General features: G+C 39.3%; 1 long non-coding RNA gene across 1 annotated transcript in view; it reads left to right on the top strand.

Annotated features, from left to right (window-relative positions):
* Window positions 1-17,509, top strand: part of LOC115604255 — a 66,323-nt gene extending 48,814 nt beyond the window's left edge. The window contains exon 3 of the long non-coding RNA XR_003990194.1: window positions 15,562-17,509. This is a non-coding gene — a long non-coding RNA (uncharacterized LOC115604255). The remainder of the gene's footprint in view (window positions 1-15,561) is intronic.
* The last annotated feature ends 464 nt before the right edge of the window (window positions 17,510-17,973 follow it).

The following is a 17,973-nucleotide window of genomic DNA, read 5'->3' as shown; positions in this document are numbered from 1 at the left end:
ATATAAATATATATACATATATTTAAAAATTTGTTAGAGCACCTATTATTCCAATGCCCTGCCAATTATTCTGTGGAGTTTGAGTATGTTTGTGGTACAGAGCAGCCTAGGAGACACAATCAGGGAGAAGAATCAGGGCCTCATTGCGCTGAACAACCAACAGACAATCAAGCTGACAGTCGAGAGACGACTATTTGCATTTGAAAAAGAGTGAAATGAATTTGCTACACCGACGTCTTAATCCTTCTATTTCTAATCCTGCAGGTAGCTTAATTCAAGTCAATGGGATCGTTTGCTTGAGTAAAACAAGCAGGATTTAGTTTCTCCTCAGTGCTATGCATTAATTAACATGAGGGGCAGAGAACACTAAAGTAGTCATACAACAGGCTTGCCTTCGAGTCCTTTGTGTCTGCCTGAGAGGAAGAAGGACACTCAGAACTGCTGTTTTTCCTTTCAAAGGAAAGATTGTGTGCACTGCTCTTTTTACATTTCACTTTTTCATCAGGGAACAATAAAAGATTCTGCACTTTCCTCTATAAGGCTTGTTTGCACAGGAAAATTCACTAGTGCATTTGTAGGAGCCTATAATCAGGCCGGTGTAACAACCCATTGCAAATGTTGTTATGTCAGAATAGTTACACAATAAATTTCTTCATTTTAGACAGCACCTTTGTTCTGAAAGTATGATCATATGACAGGTAGCTGCACTGCTACTTCTACAGAAGTCCTCACTCCCCAGGCTTATTTCTTACATAGCTTAAGTGTCATCCTGCACACTGCTTGGTGCTGTCACTGAAGAAATACTCAATTTTATGTTTACAGAGAACTCCAACAATCTCCACAAGATCTCCTCTACATGTGCTTATCACAAGCACCCACAATGCCTCCTGTCAATATAATTCAAGGATTAATCCCCATCCAACAGGGAATTTGGGGTTGCAGATGCCCACCATAGAATCTGGGCAGTTATTGGTCAGCTTGACCTCTCTCCAATGTGATGCTTGTTAGCCTTTTGCTGTCTTATCTCCAAAGCCATCTCTTCCCTTCTGGCTTAGGACCAGAATTAACTCAAACCTTTTTGGAAGTACAGACAACTTTTGCGGAGAAGCAGTTTTCTAGAAAGCTGGTGGGACCCCATGGTGGTAAGGTAAGAGAGGATGGGGGAAGATCTGTAGGGCTCTGAGAAAACTACAGACAGGACCAATAGATACCCAGAAAAAAAGAAGGTTGAGATGCTGTGAAAAGGCACAACTCTCATTTCTCTCCAAGACCACTGCTCCCTTTCAGACCTTTCTTGTTCCTGTGGTGATCTGAACAACCATTTTCCTTACTACTTTTCACCCTCCAGAGTTACTCTAATTGTAGAAAAGACAAAAAAAGACAAGGCTACCCCACGGAAGAAGAAAAGGAGGTAAAGCACAGCAAAGCCGGAGCTACACCATATAACTGTAGATGGTCCTCTACACATTTCAGACTCTGGAGGAACAAAAGACTCTATGGGACAAGATACACATTTTCAGGTGAAACCAGCTCAATCATCAGCTCAGGAACAAGCAAAATAGACCATCTTTCTTACCTTAAAATATTTGCAGGGTAACATACAGGAGAAACAGTCCAAGAACCTACCTCAAACCAGAGAGCAAGAGCTCTAAATGAAATGGTTAAAAAAGAGGGGGGTAAAGAAGCATCACGTTATCTGACCCTTATTGTTTAGCATCCCAGCTCAATCATTTTCCCCATATTTTCCTCTTAACCCACAAGACCAACAAAATATCTCTAAGGCAAACCTCACACCTGCCACCCCCATAACTCTCCCCTCTACGAGCTGCTTTTAATAGTCAAGTTGGGCACAGGTAGAAGAGGAAATTAAAACCATGATTAACCATTTCTGAGCTGTTTCCCTATCAGATACATATATCTCATCATATGAGCCTATGTGTAATTTTTTTTTTAGTAATTTTCGATGTTATAGTAACTAGGGTAAAAATAAGCTGGCACACCCAATGCTGATTTTCAGCGCGATGCCCCAGCCCTGTAATTCTAACAAAAGGGAGGGTAAGGGGTATAATGAGTCAGTTTAGGTTATCCTTAAATAAGAGAGAAAATAAAACTAGCCATTTTTTGTCTTGCCTTTTTTTGTAGGAAACAACAGAGCAAATATTCTTATAACCTAAATGGGAATATGAGTGCAGTATCATAGCAACAGACAGAGGTTTGTATCAATATTTGAATGATTATGAACATCCTTGTTAAGTGTGTAGCTAACTGATATTTCATAAGGAAAACCTAGTAAATTAATGCTATAAAAGTAACCCGTCAAAACTGAGGATCTTATATTCCTTATTGTTGGTATTTATTTGGCACTGCAAGACTAAATTCTTATTCCCAGGTATCGTTTAATGGCAGAAGAGAGATCACGAGAAAAGGAATAATAAGTCCTGCCACACTGAGAGCGAAAACTGTCAGATATTTTTGGAAAGGACTTTGTGCTTCACAGTTTTCAAATCAATGTGCAAATTCACCTTTTTCTGAAATGAGTTGTCATGTTTACTGTTCAAACTGGGTGAATTGTCAATAAGGGTGTAACATGAAAAGCTTGTTTTATCAGAGTGGCAAAAATACCATCCTCTGTAGAATATAGTCTGTATTTGTCTGACACAGGGGTTCTGTGGTAGGCTGGTCAGGATTTTCTTTTCTAGATGATTTACTGCACCAGGTTACTTGGGACTATTGTGTCCAAGTTCTTAAATATTATGTGTTGTAACCAGGCAACATGACTAACATTTTGAAAACCACCTAACTAGCTTCCTACAGCTGGGCTGGATTCACAGCAAAATGTGCTGTTACAATACATGCCTTGAAGGACATTGCGGCCCAGTGAAATCCCTCTGTAGCACACCAGGTATTTCTGTGTTTGTGTATGTGTTTTTGTGTGCATGTATGTGTGCATGTCTGTGTAGAATTAGGGTTTATCAATGGGAAGCATAAAAACCCAGCAAGCTAGATAAAGAGCTACTACAGCTGGTCAGTAAGCAATATGGGGGGAAAGTCATCTTAATTCAACCCTGGGTTACATGAAGTACCTGCATTAAACTAGGATCCAGAGTAATGAACATAATTGGAGAGCTGGTTTTATTTTTGTGCTGTCTGCCACTCCCTGTCACATTGTAATTGTTTTATTCAAGGCAGAAAATATTCAGCAGGAATGACTGAGGGTATTCCCTCTTTCCAGGATGACCATCTTACTGTCTGAAAAACGGAAATGGTTTTGAGAAATGTGGAGAATGCAGTCAAAGTCACCTAACACAGCTCCGTTACCCTCCAGCAGTATTTTAAGAAATGGGAATGACTTTTGAGACGTGCTTTTAATTTGTAGCAATTAGTAAATTCTTCCCAGTGATGAATTCTGACTGGAGAGAGGCACTTGCTCCAGCTGTGACCAAGCCTCTCTTCATCTGGCTAGAAAAACAGCCAAACAAGGGTATCATTCTTTTTCAACAGGAATTTTGGAGGAAGATAAAGGATCCCTATTTGTTTGCCTCAGTAACTTCATCAGTTTTAGGAAAAACTCCATGAAAACTGATATGCTGACCACATTGGACTAGTTAGGGCTTGACAGCATGCCCATTGTTAGCCCATGAGCACTTGTGTAGGAAAGGAATCACACCACTTCATCCCATTTTGGGGATGAGAACTAGTCTCTAAGTTCTAGTCTCATTGAATACATCTGTTTTGTGAAGTACTGATTGCTGATTTTGGGGACTTGTGGCTGGCCTTGGGGTCAAATGGCATGGACTGGCTGAAATCCATGTTGTGTAGGGTTAGCTCTTTCTATGGCAAAACAGTTTTGGCTAGACCTGTCCAAAATAGAGACAGGGAGTAGGCACTGCTTAGGCAGCGTGGCCATCCAGGGTTTAGTGGTCATCAGTGTAGCTTTAACAGGATTTTAGTTCTTCAGTCTTTTTAAAATCTAGTACTGAGGTTTATAAAGTGTTTTGAAAAGTGTATACCTTCTCCCAGCAGAGGAAAGGCTTTAAATAAGGCCTTGCAGTTCTGATTTTTTGAGCGACAGTGTTTTGATCTGATTCTAAACTAAAATGTATTGATTTTTCTAATGGTGTGGGCCAAAGTCATGTAATATGTGCTCCTTTATAGAAACCCTGACAGATATAGAGAAAACCTAGGGAAAGATAATAGAAAGGTTAAATAGGATATGCATAGAATGTCTTAATTTCACTACAAGCTGGGCTAATTAACTCTAATCCTTTTAATGAAAGGGATGATAAATAAAGCGATATTCAAGCTCTTGTCGCTTATCCTCTCCTTCCTTAATACTGGCATTACTCTATTGTCTTTCTCCCCTGATTTCCATAGGTGTAAGAGAAGAATCAGGCCCTTTCATTTTAAGGAGGAAACCCTTTAAATGACAACTCTTCTCTGGCATTGAGAATCAGTGCAACACAGGAAAGACAAGTGGTTCCTTGAACTGGTTTCTGGAGGTACCTAAGGGTATTACCTACTCAGAAACAGCTTGTCTGCACTACGAAATTACTTCTTTAGGAAAAATTGACATGCTCATTTTCACTGAGCATGAAAATTGACATGTTTTCTATGAGTTTCTTTTTCCTGTAACCACCCCCACCCTCCAAATTGCTATTGTAGAGGTAGTTTTTTCTTTAAATAGAGAGTTTCAGATTGCCCTTTTACTGTGTAATAGCAATGGAATGTGGCCTGTAGTCTTTTGTCACTAAAAAATACATGCTTTCCATTGAAAACATGCATTTTTCTTATTCTTGGTCTCTCTTCCCAAATGCTTTCAAGTCTGTGAAATGATGCAGCAGATGCTGAGCTGAAAACTAGAAGATATATATGATTTAAGTGTCAGCTGCCTAGTATTTAATGTTCTTTTAGATCACTATGGTAGAAGACTGCAGCTGTGCAAATTTCAAAAGAAATCTTAAAGAGGTCATGTTTTTCATTACATCTTTTTTCCTGCTAGGATTGTTTATTTTCAAAATGATCTATTCTCTGTCAATTAAAATCAATATATATTTATTATATCTTTTTTACATGTTAATTTTTTTGTTGCTAGTGGCAACTACAAAAGGAGTTAACACTCCAGTATATTGTAGCCAATGTATCCCATGCTTGTTTTCTTGTTGTTACTGTGTCATGGGCAAAGCCCTTGGGAGGATTAACTCATTATCATAATTTTGCTGAGTTAAATTAGGGGATTACTGGTTCTGGTCATGACAACCTCGATAGACCCCAGAATGACGTAAGGGGTGATGGGCAATATTAGAGCTTGTGTCCACATGGGAATATTGGAATGAGGTAGAGTTTTACAGTTGAGAACATAACTTATATACCAACCCAGCAATCATCCGTATTGTTAACCACTGGCCATTAACTACTGCTTAGGAATGTTTTAAAAATAAAAATCCTGGACACCTTTAGTGTGTGGGTTTTCTCGAGACTCACCCTTCCTTATTAGGAGTCATATATAGTGGAGTCAAAATAAATAGCTGGGCTGGACTACAGCTAAACTGCCTGTGTAGTGTGTAAGCGAAGCTTCCTATATTGTTAGGCACTTTGATGTTTGCTTTTTCTTCTAATCTGTTCTCCTAAAACTGCTACAATCTGTACACCAAGTTAGCTTCAGTGTTACAACTCAGTCCTATAGCTCAAAAGAGAGAATCTTAGGAATGATGATTTATAAAGCTTAAATTTCATGAATGTTCACCAGAAAAATTCTTTCTAGCTGCTGCACTTGCTGCTTTCCCATTTTAGATTCTGTTCTAGCGAACAATCTAACCTGGATTCAAAAAAGACAGACTATTTTTTCCCTCTCAATCCACCTTTTCAAATTTTAGGCACAAACTCCACTCTAGAACTGAGCAGCCCAACAGTATTTTTTGCTGATATCAGAAAAGGCAATGCCTGAAGTAGTTAAAAAGATCAACAGGGGAGCTTTGAAGAGATGACTAAATAACATATTACAACTATAAATAACTAAATACAAATTACACACTATGAAAAGAGCTAAAGATATTAAAGGGGGAATACTCAGACTATGAAGCCAGTGACCTCTGCAAAAAAAGGTTCAGCTCCAATTCTATTGAAAATACATGAAAGTCATCATGATGTTTCTGTAGGCTACAAAGAAGGCTTAGGTTTCAGCCTGTTATTTTGTGGATAAAAGTCACCCCTCTATGTGTAAATTATCAAGTGTTTTAAGAAAGGTGAAATGTGCTCTCTTGAGATGCCGTCATCCTCCAAGTGCAGACTGATTTTTCCCTCCTTTTTTCTATCCATCACCCAATACTGTGATGTTTTATCCACTGGATGGATAAGAAATTATGTTTCAGTGATGGTTAATCACTTGTAGTCGAGGATACAAATATCACAGTGGAGCTAGATGAGTTAAATTTAGCGGGTGTGTAACTGACAGGCATGTACAGGATAAGCACTCTTTATTACGTACTTCTCAGTGCCACTCTGTTCACAGTGTGTTCCACAAATATTGGCAAGGAAATATGTCATGTGCCAGCGAATGAGTAATAGAGATTTGTGTGAATTATGGATGCCAGAGAATGTCTAATTATAGCTCATGAAAGACCAAACAATACAGGTAAAAAACAACAGAAACATTCCTTCAAACCAAAGGTGGATTAATGAGTCTTAGAGACAACTGACAATATTAATAGTCACTGGAATTCCTATGTCGCCAAGAAGCCGTGGGTAAAGAACTCACCTAGATCTGTGGAAAAGAGGGTCTAGTCATGACAGAGTGCAGAATTAAATGAATTTTACTTGGGCAAAAGGCATTCCAGCATCTAAAATATAAAACCGTGTGTTAAGCTAGGTTGGAAGAAGGGAAGGAGCAGCCTTCCCTGAACTAAAAAAAAAGAAATCTGACTTGTACTTCCAACATACAAAATAAGGCAGCAGATGGAGTTGCTAGGAGACAGAAGGCAAAGAACAAGAGCATGAATGTGCTCTAGTGTCTCTACACAATAGCAAAGAGTATATGAAATGAGCCAGAGCTGTAGATCTCACCATCAGCTATCCCTATTACAAGTGGTGAAGTTTAGTCTTTTTGCTAACCAGTTAAATGGTAAATCTGAACAATTTTAATAAGGGGATCTATGACAATGATATTATGTGATAATACTGGTCCATGGCCAATCTTTGTAATCATAGAATTACAGTATAATTCAGATGGGAAGGACCTTGGGAGGTCTTTAATCCAACCTCCTGCTCAAAGCATGACCAGCTCTGAGGTCAGACCACGATGCTCAGGGCTTTATCCAGTTGTCTCCTTCATGAATGGAGATGGCACAACCTTTCTGGCCAACCAGCTCCACGCCTGACTGCTCTCATGGGGAGGAAAGGTTTTCTTCATATCCTGCCTGAACCACTCTTGCATTAATTTATGTCTGCTGCCTCTCATCCTCCTGCCACACAGTGCTGTGAAACTCCTGGATCCGTCTCCTTCCTGTCATCTCTGTACCAGGGACTACTGGCAAGTCCCCCAGGAGCTATCTCTTCTCCAGGCTGAACCAGCCCCAGTCCCTCAGCCTCTCTTCATGCGGCAAGTGCAGCCTCAACCATCCTGGTTGTCCTCACTGAACTCGTTCCAGTTTATTGATGCCTTCTGTACTGAGGGCCCAAAATTGGACACAGTATTATTCATGTGGTCTAACAAGTGCTGGCTGTTCTGTTAATGCAGCTCCAGATGCTGTTGGCCATCTTTGGCATCTTTTGCCAAGGTGCACTGCTGGCTTGTGAGTAGCTCACAACTATAACACTAATGCATAGTTTTAAACCAACCAATACAGAAGGTCAGCAATAACTTGCGGTCACTCCAGAGCTTTTACATTTTATTACAGTTGGCTAAAGAATGTAGGAGAAAGGAGGTGGTGCAAGATGGAGAGAATAGCATGGTCATGTGCACTACGGATTAAATGTGAAGTGAAAGTAAAGCCTGGGTGGGAAGTTGTCTTGGGAAAGATAGAATGAATGAGAAATGAGAGACATTTCAGTAGACTTGTCTATAGCACACTAGGAGCATGAAAGACTTAGTAACAAAATAACTTTCTTGTGAGAGAATCTCAGATAATTTGGCCATCACTGGATAACAAACCATCATAGATGGGCTTTTGAAGATTGATTAGAAAACAAGTTTAGAATATAGATATTACATTGAATGCTGAAATTCTTAATCTGCTTCTTTATTAGTGTTACTGAATGAAAAAATGAGAAAAATAGTATCCAGTTACAGCAAAATACTTGTATTTAATATCAGCTAGCTCCCATCCAGCTTTCCGTACCCCCACCCCACCCCCCAGTTTATGTACTGAGCATGACATCAGGTGCTATGGAATATCCTTTTGACCAGTTTGGATCAGCTGTCCCAGCTGTGTCCACTCCCAGCTTCTTGTGCCTCTCCAGCCTTCTTGCTGGCAGGGCAGGAGAAGCTGAAGAGTCTTTGACATTGTATGAGCAGTACTTCACAACAACTGAAACATCAATGCATTACCAGCATTATTCTCAGACTAAAGCCAAATCACAGCACTGTACCAGTTACTAGGAAGAAAATCAACTCTATCCCAGCTGAAACCAGGACAGGTTGGATGAGTTCTTTATTAAAGCCGAGATCAGGGACTACAACGTAAAATGACAAGGACAGCCAAAAAAGTGTAGAGGGAGCTGCTCAGAGTGTTGAGGCAGGGACAAGGACTGCCTCAAAGCCTCCGAATACCCCTCTGCTCCCTCCAAATTTATAAATATTGTAAAAGCAGGAATGGTTTATAAATCTGGGTTAAATTAAAATGCTAAGAGGGTAAGCTATCTCATTAACAAAATCAGAAAAGATTACCTTTCAGTAAAAAGTAAAAATGTAAGGCATTTTGAAAACAATTTGAGTCAGTTCTGTTTTAAACTCCATTACTGATGGGACTAGTATATAAAAAAAATATACAGATAAAAGAAAGTATAAGAAAAGCATTGCACACAGTGGGTTTACATTACACTAATGATTCAGTAAAAGGTTTGCTGGAACAAATTACTGAGTGAAAGGAAGAAAGTGGTATAGTTCTTCTGTGGATTTTAATAAACTATTTTAAAAATTAGCTGTTATTCTTTTAAATAGTTATTCCAAATAAATTCTGCAATAAATTCTGTTACATAGGTTAGAGTACCAGTTTTGAGCAATGTATTGAATTTAGATGATGTCTACTAGTCTTCTATAGAGTTCAGTGTTATCATCATTAATGACCTAAAAAACCCCCTAACCCTTAAACAATGTGTTTGTATTCTTACAAGGTGGGGTGTTGCAGGTTATCAGAGTTGACATAAAGAAGAGCAAAATACAATTAGAAATAAGAGTAGATAAAAATAACAAAATTGTTTTCAGATCCTAGAAAAAACAGATAGTAAGGCATTTGGACAAAACCACAAAAAGCACAGAAAATAGAAACAGGCATTGGGGTGAAAGTGGACAATGAATTAGGGAGAAGTCACCAAACAAGAAGTAGGCTGTGCAGTGCAGGAATCTGTACACAGCATGAAGCCCTGGAGCAATGCTGGTTAACCAAACCTGATCTACAGCATTCAACGCAGGCCATCTCAGTCATTAAAATAAAAACAAAACAACACCCTCCCTCCCCCCCCCAATCAAGTAAGCAAGGCATTCAGTACATGACCAGCTGATACTGGTTCTCGAGCTAACACTTGGGAGGAAATGCGCTTCAAATAAATTTTATTAGTTGGCATCACTAGGCTTCTCTCAGTTGCAGGCTTTCTGGGGTTGGCTTGTGTACAACCTCTGTCTTTAAGGATCCAGCAAGGAAAGGATGACTGTGTCTGTGTTGGTACTACCACCTGCTCCAGGGATGGATTCCCAGTTCTCCAACTAGTGAATTTCATCTTACAACTTGCTGCACACCCCCTTGAGCAGCCTGGCCATATCCTAGCACTTGGCTATCACTGGTGCAGCACCTATCCCTTGCAGCCACTTACTCACTCTAACACTGGTGTATTTGTGTGTGATGCCAAGGGTGTGTTTGCATAAGGAGTTATATATTATGACAGCTCACTGCCTGGTAGAATGGTTTTGGAAGGCTGGGCCAGGTGGAGGTGGTGGGAGCTGGCTTGCTTCCACCCATGATGCTTATTGGAGCAGGCCCTGAGATGGTTTTATCACTGAATCAGTTCCAGGTTTTAGCTGGGCGGAGACCAAGTTGTTCCATCCCATAAAAGACCCAGCATGTGCACATGGGCAATAGAAGCAAGCCCAACTGACAGTTCAGATGCACCCCCAGCCTGTGTTTGCCAGGTACTTTAATTTACTCTTACCACTTGGCAAGCCTTCAAAGTGAAAATAGGCGCATTTCATTTAGGAAAGCAAGTGTTCACAGTCTTCCTTGCAATACTGGAAACCTACTTTCTCCTAATTTTCAGGTCTCCTTGTCCAAAGGACCACAAATATTTACAATGGTTTCCCATGCGCCTATGGAATGTAAATATATAAACACCAAACATGTAGAAAAATAGTTTGGTAAGATTCAGACCAGGACATACCTATCTAATTTCAGTATAAAAATAACTATATAATAATATTCCTTATCTTATTATCTGATGGCATTATATCTATGTTTTGAAAGGCAGAATTTCTACAATTAAATTAGATAAGCAAAAAAACCCCTGAGTGGTAAGTACACTTTGCAGTGTCAGCACTGTGGCTGGGATAAATTCCCCAAGTGCTTATTAGAAGGTTCATCAAGGTAGATGCGAGGGGCAGAATGAGGGTCTGTGCCTTCTTTGTACCTCAGCTGGGGGAAATCTAGGAGGGAGCAGAAAACAAAGGATGGACTAAAAAAAGCCTCTCTGTGCACTGCAGTTCAGGAGTCCCTTGATGCCTTTGAAGCTGTGCAAAGGTCTCTACCTAGACAACTGAGGTGTTGCAGGTTTTACATTACTTTCCTAAGGGTAATAGTGCTTCTGCATTGAGCAAGCATTTAAAGCAAGACTAACTAGTACTTCATGATATGACACCACTAGGCCAAGTACATTATCTGATTTGGCATAGCAAGTGGTCTGTGAGTCTTTTTGTGCCTTGTTTCTTACTGCAAAGCCTTTTATATTATTTTTATTTTTTTCTCTGCAGAATTGCAAGTCTCAACAATACTCCCATTAAATTAAAAAAAAAAAAAAAGTCAGTGCAAGGCCTTTTGTGTCACTGTGGTCTCATTTGCATTACCATATAGTTCAGCAAACTCATTGAGTGTACCTGATGACAATTCCAAAATTCTCACTAGCTCAACTGTGGGATACCTAACAATTTATTTAGTTTTCCTTGTAATTCTGAACATTAAAAGTGAATTGTTCTTCAGGAATGTCATTTAATTTGCAGGCTTGGGTCATCCAACTGGTCAGACTTTACATCTTTGAACAAGTCCTTGCAATTAATTTTTATAAGATGAAGTCTTGCTGATGACCTCTTTAATTTTTCCAGAACTTTGGCCAAAATGTATCTCTCTGTTAGTAAAGCAATAACTTTTGGAATCTTCTATTCAAAACTGGTAATACATCAAGAGAAACAATTTTCTAAGGAAGTCCTCTTCCTACCCACTAGAATTTAAAGAACAATGTAGAATGAGGTTAGCAGCATGTTTTTGTAACCTTTCTTGCAACCAATCGCTTTTGATGTCACATATCACCAGTAAATGCTTTTTATTCATTCATCCTTTGTCTTTCAGCTCAAGAATATAATAATTATAAATAAATTAGTGCATTTTTTAAAATCACATTGTAGCTTGTAAACGGAAGAATGGGTCTCTGACTCACATCTATGTATATACATAAATTATTATATTTTAAATAAGCAAAAGAATGAAATACAGTCCTTCCAGCAGCTTGAAATACTTGCAGGGAAATACAGAAAATTCTGTGACACAGAATCAAGTGATATAATCCAGTGCAGGACTAGATCTGATAAATACAAAGGCACCTATTCACCCTATTTCCCTTTTGGCCTCTTAGAATACCTAAATTAGGAACCAGGTGCTGTCAGCAACCTAATCAGCAGCGGAAGATAAGTTAGCGTGCTCTGCAGTCCTCTATCCCTGATTGCCCAGGTAGGGGAGAGCTGGTGGAGCACACAGTAGTTCCCTTCTGGCTTCTGCACCTGTAGCTCATTCATCTGCAAACCAAGACAGACAATTGCTTTGTTGTCTTGCTTGTCTTAGAGATGGAGCATGTGAGGTTGGGCATGCACCTAAGTCTTGGAACTCTAATGGATTCCCAGGGGCATCTCCAGATAGTAATTCAGATTTGAGACACTTCCTAGAGCCTAGGCTCTTAATAGACTACAGAAACCTCTAGGCACATCAGTTAAATGTCCAGACACATAAGATGAATCCAGGTCTTAGGAACCCAGGCATGAAGATGGCAAAATACCTGCATTTCAGGCATGCTGGTGGATCTAATGTTATGTGTGTAGTCTACCTAAACAATGAAATGCCTTGGTAACAGATCCAGAGTAGTCAGTGGTCTGAGCAGGGAGCAGACAGCAGAGACACAGCTGGCTCAGAAGTAAGTCTAAAGTCCTCTCATGCTCTCTGGAATAAGTACCTCTACTTACTTGTGATAAGATTCACCTGGAGGCATTCCCTTTTTTATCATTTCATCACATAATCAAGTGCTAAGAAATTGAGATTCAAACCCTTCCTCTGCTTTAGGTCTGAGGGAGTCAGAGGTCTAAACCCACCTTCTCTACCTCCTAGATAAATCCTTCACTGTGAGACTACTCTGGATTCAGATGCTCCTTCCTCCATTTCTTGGAGCTGTGATACTGTGCAACGCTGCCAGTTGTTCATTTCTCTGCATGACTTGTAGCCAAACAGTTAGGTTACCTTTTCAGAGATGAAACATGTGGATTTGAGCCTCCATCAGGCTCAGGAGGGAGGTGGAACTATGTCCCAGGTCCTGGTGAGTGCCCTAGTTTTTATGTAATTTGACTCAGAGTGAGTAACTCCATCATCATCTTTGCTTTTGGAGGGTACATGAAGAAAAATTACAAGATTCAGTTGCTATTTTTATGGAACCTCACTTTATTGCAGTTAGACTTATTTTCTGGTCAGCTACTGAGTTGGGACCCTTGAGGAGGTGAAGCAGATGAAAGGCATCAGATTATAGTTGGTGTGACACTTGGAATACGTATGGAAGATCAACCTATATGAAGGATGTTAAAACCAAACCAGAAGGTGACTGGTGAGTCTACGTGACTTTGGGGGTAGAGAGCAGTCAAGCAGAAGATTTGGTGTTGCAGTGTTGGGTACAGAGGCGTACACTCTGTCACAGTACTGCTTCCACCCCAGCTGCTTTTAGGTAGGAAGAAAAGTAGTTCTGAAGGATGTCTCAGTGTTCATCTTTCACTTCACATACACATCTCTGGTGTATCTGTGGTACTTGGCACCTTATAGTCTGCCGTCATTCCACACCTTGGCTTCCCGTGGTATGAAATCATTAGTTGATTCAGACTTGTCAGGATTAGCTCTGCTCTGGGGTGCAGTGGGAAGGCATCCTTGTAGAGCCAAGTCCAAAAGCACTGCTGCCACCAGGACAGCAGGTGCCACATCAAGTGACACCACTAAATTAGGACATAGATTTTTCTCTCCTCTGACCATCTTAAACCCACATTCAAGATATCTCTATCAAATTGATCATTTCTTGAGACTCCTGCTGGAAACAAAAATTGCTTACAGGGACCTACATTCCCTAAATGTGTCTGTTCTATATAATGTCTTTATGAGTTGTTACATGGGTGTGGCATTTTAATCAAGATGTGGTGAGAAGGTAATGGGTGAAGAAATTATTTCATATGGCAGTAAGAAATGCTTTAAGATCTTTTATCTTTCATTAGAATCTAGTGTGTTATTTACTACTGAAAATGCCGTTGCAGAACAGGTTAGTACAGGAAATGCAGAAACTTCAGTGAAAGTAGATGTAGGATAAAATCAACTTTCAATTTATCTCACTTTATTTAAAAGGAAAATATCCACATCAATATTGGCTCAGGGACATGCAAAATGTTTTCTGTCTGGGGGTTTAAATTAACACCTAGCTGAAATAGCTGTTAATATGCTTTAGTGATTCAGTGTGTACCAAAACTAAATTTATCTACTAATTAAATGAGAGAAACAGTCATTAAATGAGAGGAATAGCATTTAATCTGTTTTAATGAATTCCTAAAGAAGGGGCAGTGTTTGATAGCCTCTTTTGACTTAGTTGTGGTAAGAATGATAGAGGGAAGGAACTTAAAACTAATGAGTCTAAATACGTTTTTTTCTTCATTTATGAGTGCAATTGAAATAATCTTTATTTGTTTCAAAGTAATTTTGAAGGGAATGGAAACATGTTTTTAACCTGGCCAATTGAATAATCTCAAAAAGCTGTAATGATATAAAATTAACACTCTCTCTTTGGAGAAAAAACAATTATTAAAATTTGCCAGCCTGACTGCTTAGGATTTGTAACTGCAGCTTGAGAGGAGGTTAACATTTCCAGGAAATTCAAATTATTAAAACGGGTTTATTTTTGCTACTGAATTTGCTGGTCTACTTTGTTTACAGATTGTAAATGTATTTTAAAGGAGTTTAAAGACTGGTGATATAGTAGATATGCATTCACTCATTTCCATTCTGCTTGATTAGCCCTTGACACATCACAATAGTTTGTCTAAAAATTGGCAAATTTGGGACAGTTTACTCAGCATTTTGAAATTATAACAAAAGTCCATGACTTGCAAAGCTCACCTCAGCTCGCTATAATGCAAACATTTCCCAAAGCCATGGGAACTACTTTACCAAAATAGAAGGGAACACCAAAAAAAACTTGAATCTTGAAAATTTCCCACATCTGCAAACACTGTGGGACAAAAAATTCCTCAGACTTTTAAATGTCCAAAATGCTCAGGGGTGAGGGGAGGCAGGGGAGGCTGTTTCCTCTCTCTCTCCTCAGAACAGCACATCCATTCACTCCATCTGCTTTCCTCCCTACTGAAATCACCATTGGCCCTTATAGAGCTACAGGGTGTAAACTGGGGGTTTTTTTCAGCTCTCTAAGACTCCTGGCCCTTCCACAAGTGCTATTAATGTTAGGAGTCATACCGATTTCATCCCATTCCTAGCAGTAAACATTATGGATTTTGTCCCATCAATGCATGAGACACAAGGGCTACTCCTGTACTTGTAAATTCAGCAGTGCCAGAATCCATGCTCTGGTCCCCTGGCCAGCTGGCATGGAATAGTCTTGTTCATACTACTGAAGCCTCGTAAAGAAGCTTGCTACATTCAAGCTACCTATTGGGAAATAGTCCCCAGGCTTTTCTAACTCTGGATCTATGCTGAGGGTTTGTTTGTTGGCTTGCTAGCTGGTCAGAGCCAGAGCCATAGCAGGGCCTCTTTTAGCTATTTAACAATAGATGGCAAAATAGCAGTGTCAGGGTCTGTCAGTTTGCCACTATAGACATAATAACCAGGTGGATTTCTTTTTAAGGATGTTCCTGGATGTCATACTGGATCCACAGTTTCCTCTGGAGCTGGTGGGGCACCTCGAATTGGGGAATCTTCATCTCTCCCCTCACAGCCCAGGAAGTGGCAGTACAAGTGAGGAGGGGGCCCCTCGGAAAGGACTTCATTGGTGTACCCTTCTCTACCCAGGAGAGAAGTCTGGGTTTGCTGTACAGGGACAGTGGTGCTTCTTTTTTACAGACAATGCTTTTATTCCCTGTCCTTTCTGGGAAATAAAAGATTTCTCAGGGATCAGAGTTTTACGGAGGAGAGTCTGAAAATTTTTGTTGAGCAGGAAAAACGATACTGAAGAGAGGTTCATTTTCAGAAGATTCATTTCAACTAACACCTTTGAAAAACTGCCAAAATCTCATGTGTTTACAAGTAAGAGATACTATTTCCTTTATTTCAGAGAGAGCAGGTTAATAGCCCGATCTTTCCAATCCAATGCAAAGAGACCATAAAGAGAGCTGAGGCAGCAGTTTATCTTAGCCCCACACAAACCTGGCTCTCCTTTGAGATTTATTCCTGTAAACTGACAGCCACAAGCTCCAAATCATGAAGCTGAAGTGCACAAAAAAAATCTTTTTACTGTATTAAGGAGTAACTTGCATAATATTAAGCTTCTAAGATTTCTATTTCTAATTTTATCATGGCCTTTTTTTTTAAGATTTTGTCATGCAGTAAGTAGAGCAGAGTCACATCCTTGCATCTTGTGATGAGGTATGAAGTCAGCTGAGTCCTAGTGTGAAAAAAGGAAACAAAGCGTTTCTAGTTCACTTCAAACACTTCTTTTAATTGTGGTTCATTTAATTCATCATGGGCCTGTCAGATTTGAGGCAACAGAATAAACAGACTTTCAGAGATGCTGTTGGCTCCAAACATGACTCCTTTTACTGAAACAATTTTTAGTTCTGTTTGTTTGCTACAGAATATTTTCCTCACTGTTGTTTTTATGCTGAACTGAGACTTGGCAATGTTTCCCGTTGGAATGTAACACTGTCGTGTCAGGTCGAAAGGGAAAATGCCAGTTGGTGCTTCCCAGTGGTTGTACACACATAATGTTATGTCCTTTCATTGAACTCAGCCTTCATTCCTGAGAAAGAACTGTTATTTTAGCTTGCATCACTGCAGATATTATCAGTTATAAACATATGCAGCTTTTTATAAGCTTTATGTTCAACAAAGAAAAATGTATATTAACCTTGTCATAAAATATTATCAGCTCTTACTTTCCAGAGCCAATCTTCCTTTTTCTTCCTCCCTTCCTTCCCTCCTTCTTCCCTTCTTTCCTTCTTCTGTCTAACCTCTCATATTGGATTTTTTCAGGGGATGGGCAGAGGAGGAGGGAGGTAATAGTAAGGCCTAGACCTTGGACCAGATTTATACTAAGCTTTGACAGTAATTGCCTGTATAACTAGTTCAAGTAAAGCCCTCTTGTGTCTTTTGTTTCTAATATAGAGATGAATAATTCTTACCTTTTTCTGTAAACCCTTTAAAGAGTATCTGTTTAAAAATCTATTATTATCTTTGCTAGAATCTCTCCAACTAGTGTTTAGAAGCTTTTAGAGAATGAGAGGGTAGGATTAATTCATTCTTTGATTTTACTTTGTATCTCAGTCTTTTGAATGACAGAAATGCAATGCCCATTACCTTGGAGATGGACACATCTGCAAATCTATTAGAGTTAAGTAACAGAGTACTGCTTGCACAAGCTGTAATTTAAAGGTTGAAAAATCTTGCATCATCCCTGAAATATAAAACCACAGATGCTCCGTTTCCCAACACTGCATTTTACAAAGCTCTGGGCCAGCTCCCTAAGTAATTCCTTACACGGTGGTATTTAGTCCTTTTTAAGGGAAATTATGTAATTCAATGTATTATCTCTTTTATTTCAATATGAATTGGTCTCAATAAAGACAAATTTAAAATTACAAATGTATCTCTCTCTTATTTTGTTTGATTACTGAGATGTCAGTGGAAAATGAGCCTTCTTCATTACAAAATAATTTCCCTTTCACACATGTCTTTGTCTAAGCACTTTTTAAGCACTTTGTGCTTAGCTAGTGCTATAATACCACAGGTCTCTGGCTGCAATAGCCTGTGGATTTATACCAGAGATGAGATGCTATAGACCTCTAAACCCCTGCCATAATCATGAGGTTTTTAATTCTTTCTGAATTTTCCTTTAAATACTGTTAGAGAGAAAAGTCCAGCTATGAAATTGAGTCACACATCTCAATTCTTGGTACATGATCTTGATGCGATTATGCTTTGATTTCAAACAACTCCTATGTAATTTTTCTTGTGATTGAAATAAATTTGCTGTAGCAAATAAAGGAGGGTTGATTATTCTTCTCATCATGTTACAGTAGTATTATTTGAGTCTGATCTAGAA

The sequence above is a fragment of the Strigops habroptila genome, chromosome 2, assembly GCF_004027225.2.
Source record: "Strigops habroptila isolate Jane chromosome 2, bStrHab1.2.pri, whole genome shotgun sequence".
In the NCBI taxonomy this organism is placed as follows: Eukaryota; Metazoa; Chordata; class Aves; order Psittaciformes; family Psittacidae; genus Strigops; species Strigops habroptila.
Note: the sequence above shows the minus strand (reverse complement) of the source record. Positions and strands in the feature narration are given on the sequence as shown.